Below are 7,829 nucleotides of genomic sequence, written 5' to 3'. Positions count from 1 at the left end.
AGTAAAAGTACATTGGTCCTTAACTGAACCTAAATACTAACTGCTATTGGAATTCCGTTTCTTTTATATTTCAATTTCTCATTAATATTTGACTAAACTAAGGCTCCAAAATACAATAAAATGAATTCATGAGATTTAAGACAGTCTGCATAATATAAAAAAAAGTACACTGCGTTTTTGCGTGCATCGTTGTTATCAATGCACACTAAAATATTATGGAACATTTTACCTTTTTGTGACAAATAAGCAATTCTGGAAAAATACATTGGACTTAAAGAAACCCCAATTCTAATGAAGTTCGGATGTTGTGTAAAACAATGATTTGCAAATCTTTTCAACCTATATATAATTAATTACACTACAAACGCAAGATATTTAATGTTCAAACCAAACATTATTGTTTTTTTTTGTGTGCAAATATTCTCTCATTGTGAATTTGATGCCTGCAACACGTTCCACTGATTGAAAACCGTAACCAATGTGTTAAGGATATTGTCACATGGGCTCAGGAACACTTCAGAAAACCACTGTCAGTTCACACAGTTTGTCGCTATATCTACAAATGCAAGTTAAAACATGCAAAGCGAAAGCCATATATCAACAACACCCAGAAACGCCACCGGCTTCTTTTGGCCAGAGGTCATCTGAGATGGACTGACGCAAAGTGGAAAAGTGTGCTTTCGTCTGACGAGTCCACATTTAAAATTCTTTTTGGAAATCATGGACGTCGTTTCCTCGAGGCCAAAGAGGAAAATGACCATCCGTATTGTCATCAGCACAAAGTTCAAAAGCCATCATCTGTGATGGTATGGGCGTGTGCTAGTGCCAAATGCATGGGTAACTTGCACATCTGTGAAGGCACCATTAATGCTGAAAGGTACATAATGGTTTCGTATGGTATCAGATTTGTGCCAAAAAGATTCACACAAAACTTTTTAACTCGCAAAGAAACAAGACGATCAAACCAAACTTGCTGAATTGCAAACAATAAATTAGACCACTGGGTAAATTTAAAATAGGTGCATACAAAATAGGACACAAACAGAAGTGGTTTTATTTTAGGTTGCTGTAGGTCTTAGTTGACCAAGATTTATCCATGCATTTGAGTTGTTTGGTGCAATCCTAAAATTATTTTAAAGGGAAAAAAATTTGCCATAAATACAAACTTAATATTGAAATAAACCCAAAGATGATAGAAGGGAAAACTTTCTTTTATTATTTCTGTATTTTTCTTTGTGTCATCACCTAGAAAGAAAGACCATTTATAGTACTTTTAAAATAGATATTGTATACGTATAAACAAGCTCTTGCAGGAAATCCTACAAGTTATCAAGGATTTGTGCTTCTCTTTTATGCTAATTCCATGTTTACGCTGTACCTGTAAGTGTTTGATTTTATTCAGTAATATAATCCTCCGGTCATCATAAAATGACAAAGTAATGTGGCCATATGGTATACAGTAAATACAGACGAGTATGGTAGCTCACGTTAGCAATATAGCTAATGTTTATTAGCTGCTAAATTGTTGATAAATTGCGGCTGTGCTTGTAACATGGTACTAGCATAATGTTTCAGCATCGGTACATCGTAGTACGGCATTGACAACATATATGATGGATTCTTACACTTCAAAGAAAATCACATTGTTGAATTTTTTTAAAATAATTAATTCGCATATTATGGTGGAAAATAAGTATTTGGTCAATAACAAAAGTTAATCTCAATACTTTGGTTACCCTTTGTTTGCAATGACAGAGGCCAATCGTTTTCTGGAAGCCTTCCCAAGGTTTTCACACACTGTTGCTGGTATTTTGGCCCATTCCTCCATGCTGATGTTCTCTAGAGCAATGATGTTTTGGGGCTGTCGCTGGGCAACACAGACTTTCAACTCCCTCCAAAGATTTTCTATGGGGTTGAGATCTGGAGACTGGATAGGCCACTCCAGGACCTTGAAATGCTTCTTCCGAAGACACTCCTTAGTTGCCCGGGCGGTGTGTTTGGGATCATTGTCATGCTGAAAGACCTAGCCACGTTTCATCTTCAATGCCCTTGCTGATGGAAGGAGCTTTTTACTCAAAATCTCACGATACATGGGCCCATTCATTCTTTCCTTGACACGGATCAGTCGTCCTGGTCCTTTTACAGAAAAACAGTCCCAAAGCATGATGTTTCCACCCCCATGCTTCACAGTAGGTATGGTGTTCTTTGGGTGCAACTCAGCATTCTTTTTCCTCCAAACACAACAAGTTGAGTTTTTACCAAAAAGTTCTATTGTGGTTTCATCTGACCTTATGACATTCTCTCAATCCTCTTCTGGATCATCCAAATGCTCTCGAGCAAACTTCAGACGGGCCTGGACATGTAGTGGTTTAAGCAGGGAGACATGTCTGGCACTGCAGGATTTGAGTCTCTGGCAGCATAATGTGTTACTACTGATGGTAGCCTTTGTTAATTTGGTCTCAGATCTCTGCAGGTCATTCACTAGGTCCCCCCGTGTGGTTCTGGGATTTTTGCTCACCGTTCTTGTGATCATTTTAATGAAGCTGAGACAGGACGAGTGTTGTGCAGCTTTTCGGGAAGAGGTGATACAGGCTCTCGGTGGACGGGAGGAGCTTCCAGAAGACTGGACCACTGCAGCCAAGGTGATCAGAGAAGCAGGCAGGAGAGTACTTGGTGTATCTTCTGGCAGGAAAGGAGAGAAGGAGACTTGGTGGTGGAACCTCACAGTACAGGAAATCATACAAGGAAAAATGTTAGCTAAGAAGAAGTGGGACACTGAGAGGACCGAGGAGAGGCGAAAGGAATACATTGAGAAGCGACACAGGGCAAAGGTAGAGGTGGCAAAGGCAAAACAAGAGGCATATGATGACATGTATGGCAGGTTGGACACTAAAGAAGGAGAAAAGGATCTATACAGGCTGGCCAGACAGAGGGATAGAGATGGGAAGGATGTGCAGCAGGTTAGGGTGATTAAGGATAGAGATGGAAATATGTTGACTGGTGCCAGTAGTGTGCTAGCTAGATGGAAAGAATACTTCGAGGAGTTGATGAATGAGGAAAATGATAGAGAAGGGAGAGTAGAAGAGGCAAGTGTGGTGGACCAGGAAGTGGCAATGATTAGTAAGGGGGAAGTTAGAAAGGCATTAAAGAGAATGAAAAATGGAAAGGCAGTTTGTCCTGATGACATTCCTGTGGAGGTATGGAAGCATCTAGGAGAGGTGGCTGTGGAGTTTTTGACCAGCTTGTTCAATAGAATTCTAGTGCGTGAGAAGATGCCTGAGGAATGGAGGAAAAGTGTACTGGTGCCCATTTTTAAGAACAAAGGTGATGTGCAGAGCTGTGGCAACTATAGAGGAATAAAGTTGATGAGCCACACAATGAAGTTATGGGAAAGAGTAGTGGAGGCTAGACTCAGGACAGAAGTGAGTATTTGCGAGCAACAGTAAGGTTTCATGCCTAGAAAGAGTACCACAGATGCATTATTTGCCTTCAAGGTGTTGATGGAAAAGTACAGAGAAGGTCAGAAGGAGCTACATTGTGTCTTTGTAGATCTAGAGAAAGCCTATGACAGAGTACCCAGAGAGGAACTGTGGTACTGCATGCGGAAGTCTGGAGTGGCAGAGAAGTATGTTAGAATAATACAGGACATGTACGAGGGCAACAGAACAGCGGTGAGGTGAGCTGTAGGTGTGACAGAAGAATTTAAGGTGGATATGGGACTGCATCAGAGATCAGCCCTGAGCCCCTTCCTTTTTGCAGTGGTGATGGATAGGCTGACAGATGAGGTTAGACTGGAATCCCCGTGGACCATGATGTTTGCAGATGACATTGTGATCTGCAGTGAAAGCAGGGAGCAGCTGGAGGAACAGTTAGAAAGATGGAGGCATGCACTGGAAAGAAGAGGAATGAAGATTAGCCGAAGTAAAACAGAATATATGTGCATGAATGAGAGGGGTGGTGGGGGAAGAATGAGGCTACAGGGAGAAGAGATAGCAAGGGTAGAGGACTTTAAATACTTGGGGTCAACCGTCCAGAGCAATGGTGAGTGTGGTCAGGAAGTGAAGAAACGGGTCCAAGCAGGTTGGGACGGGTGGAGGAAGGTGTCAGGTGTGTTATGTGACAGAAGAGTCTCTGCTAGGATGAAGGGCAAAGTTTATAAAACAGTGGTGAGGCCAGCCATGATGTATGGATTAGAGACAGTGGCACTGAAGAGACAACAGGAAGCAGAGCTGGAGGTGGCGGAAATGAAGATGTTGAGGTTCGCTCTTGGAGTGACCAGGTTGGATAAAATTAGAAATGAGCTCATCAGAGGGACAGCCAAGGTTCGATGCTTTGGAGACAAAGTTAGAGAGAGCAGACTTCAATGGTTTGGACACGTCCAGAGGAGAAATAATGAGTATATTGGTAGAAGGATGATGAGGATGGAGCTGCCAGGCAAGAGAGCTAGAGGAAGACCAAAGAGAAGGTTGATGGATGTCATGAGGGAAGACATGAGGGCAGTTGGTGTTCGAGAGGAGGATGCAGGAGAAAAGGATGACGCGCTGTGGCAACCCCTAACGGAACAAGCCGAAAGGAAAAGAAGAAGTTCTTGTGATCATTTTGACCCCACGGGATGAGATCTTGCGTGGAGCCCCAGATCGAGGGAGATTATCAGTGATTTTGTATATCTTCCATTCCTGGTGCAGTTCTACAGTTTTTCTGGTGTCCTTTGACAGCTCTTTGGTCTTGGCCATAGTGGAGTTTGGAGTGGGACTCTTTGAGGTTGTGGACAGGTGTCTTTTATACTGATAGCGAGTTCAAACAGGTGCCATTAATACAAGTAACGAGTGGAGGACAGAGGAGCCTCTTAAAGAAGATGTTACAGGTCTGTGAGAGACAGACATTTTGCTTGTTTGTCGGTAACCAAATACTTATTTTCCACCATAATTTGTTAATAAATTCTTTAAAAATCAGACAGTGTGATTGTCTGATCCCCCCCGCCCCCCCCCTCATTTTGTTTCTCATAAGTGAGGTATACCTGTGATTAAAATTACAGGACTCTCTCATCTTTTTAAGTGGGAGAACTTGTACAATTGGTGGCTGACTAAATACTTTTTTGCCCACTTTACACACACACACACACACACACACACACACACACATATATTTGTTCCTTATTTCTATTCAGCTATGGTCAGTCAGAGTTCATGTTATAGTCAGTTTGTTTCAATATTTTTTTTATATAAAGCACAATAATGATGTAATTCAAATTACTTTTGCTAAGCCATAGGAAAATGAAAATAAACAAATACAGTTTTACAGAGCTAGCAAAAATCCTTCAAAGAAAGTAGTCTGCAATTCTTGAGGAGTGCTCATTTAGTTATTTCTTGTTGAGTTGCTTTTGAAGAGTGGGCTGTGTTTCCTTAAGATTAAAATTCAATGAAAAACAAAACCAATGGAGTGTAATAAGAAAAACAAAATAGCCCTACAAAGTAAGCCAGAAGGTATAGAATGTCATTTGTTTTTCATTATTTATGGTGGAACCATATACATTTATTTTTCCAACTCATGTCCTTTCTCTGTGTGCTGGGAATTATGCACTGCCTGTAGTGGAGTTGTCAGGCTTCACTGCTCACGAAATCGGCAATTCTCCCCCTACTGGGCATTGCTCTCAAGCACATCATGCCAAAGCCTATTTTGATGACCTCATCTTTGTTGTCACTCTCATTCTGGATGGACCCCTGTGGGTGAAAGGGTGTCATGGACTGCTGCACTTCCCTATCTGGTTGTCCATTGGCCAAGACAGCAGAATCCCCTCTGCAGTGTTGCTGTGCAGCAGATTATACTTGATGACTTCATCTTAATCACATTTCGCCTCATTTTCTTTTATCTGTAGACAGCCATGCCACATTTGGCAGTCAAAACTAAGTGAATGCACACAAGCCTCTTTGAGCATCGGAGCAGTCATTGACAGATAGGGGCACACACAGAAACACACACACACACACACACACACACACACAGTCAGAATGGGAGTAGATACTCATCTAACCAACAAATACGCTCTTTTAAGAGTTAAAAACTGTACAATATCTTAGCCTTAAAATTTGATTTACTACACAAAGTCATTAGATTAATAGCCAAAACATTATTTATTTCACTTACTGGTCACTACTTCTCCAAATGCCAAACAAGTTTCAAGAAAAATATCAAAATAATTTAAATAAATTGGCAGAGATTTGGCTGCTCATCCCACAAATACATGTTACTAACAAATGTAGCGCCATTTAAAAGGCAAATTAACAGGATTTCCAACTGTATAGGTTTTATTGTCATGAAGCATTGTTACAACAAAGAAATACCAAACACAACAGTTCCTTACTTTTTGTGGTATGTTTGTAGTTCTTGTATTGGCCCTGATTAGATGTAGGTGCACCACTGTGGCCAGTGAGTGTATCAAAAGGGTTTTCCTGCAGTAATATTGTCTGCTGGGTCTCTTCACTGATCCTTTAAAGAGACTGTGGGTCATGGTGGTGTATATTTCACTAACAAGTTGATATTATGTATTTTTTGCTCAAGAAAATGAAACTGGAAGTCCTTATCAATAATATCAATCAAATTTGGAGTAATTGGTAAATAACTAATTGCCTTCAGAATGACCCTTTTTCATCACGAAAATCAACAAGCCCCCCAATGTCTTGGTGTGTCGTCAGTGGCAGAAGTGGAGACCAAATTCGCTGCATAGCCAATGTGGAAAAACGAAGGTACTATCCTAGAAAGTGGCAGTATTTAGTCATATATTATATATTGTTGCTTTCGGGTGGAATGACCCTACCTCCAAAATGACAACAGTTTAGAAAAAAAAACCGAATAGAGACACTGTATTGCGGGTTTGGACAAAGGAATGTACTATCCTATAAAGTGGCAGTATTAACTCATATTGTATATATCAAAGCTGTCAGGTGGAACGCCCTCACCGGCAAAAGTTTTCAGGAAACACAAAAAAATGACACCTTAGTTGAGTTTCCAAACACCGCTTTGTTCCAGTTGGTATTATACCTTCTATTGCTGTCATTTATCATTTCACTCTCATATTCAGAGTGTACCCCGCCTCTTGCCCAGAGTCAGTTGAGATAGGCGCGACCCTAGTGAGGATAAGCGGTACAGAAAATGAATGGATGGATTATTAGGGTGTGATCAATAAAAATGATACAAACACAGCAGGCGAGTGCCACATCTTTGCAAGCCTCATGAACCCAAGCAATCATATACATGGCTTAATGTCCCAAAATTGTCACCAATCATCACCATCATTTACATGGACTTTTCTACTCATAGCAGCTTCAACCTCTGAAAATATTACAATGATCGGTCCAATATTTTAGATTTTATGGATGTTGGAAGCATTTTCCTCTCACTATTCAGAAAAAGCTCAACGTCTCCATGAAATTAAAAATATCGGGCCGATTATTCTGGTGTGGGTATAAATAGAGATGTCCAAATAAATGTGGGTGATGATTGATCGCAGTTTTGGGACGTTAAGCGATGTAAAGCTTTTGGCCAAGAGAACCTGTTGTCAGACATTAAGATAGCCAGCAGTCATAATCTGTCATACAATGTCACCATGCACTACAGAAACACCATTGTCATCCATAGGAACTCTTTTCAAATATCTTAGAGATATTTGTGATGCAATCAATACAAAATTGAGCTTACAAAACCTGTTTATAGATGCAGAAATAAATCTGTAAGCAGTTAGTCGAGTGGGATGACATGGATGTCTCCTCAAGGAGGCATTTCACTGTTACGACTTTCACTCATTATTGTCTAAAAACTTTCAATATAGGCAA

Source organism: Phyllopteryx taeniolatus, chromosome 6 (genome assembly GCF_024500385.1).
Source record: "Phyllopteryx taeniolatus isolate TA_2022b chromosome 6, UOR_Ptae_1.2, whole genome shotgun sequence".
NCBI lineage: Eukaryota > Metazoa > Chordata > Actinopteri > Syngnathiformes > Syngnathidae > Phyllopteryx > Phyllopteryx taeniolatus.
The sequence above is the reverse complement of the archived record's forward strand: the minus strand, read 5'-3'. Positions refer to the sequence as shown.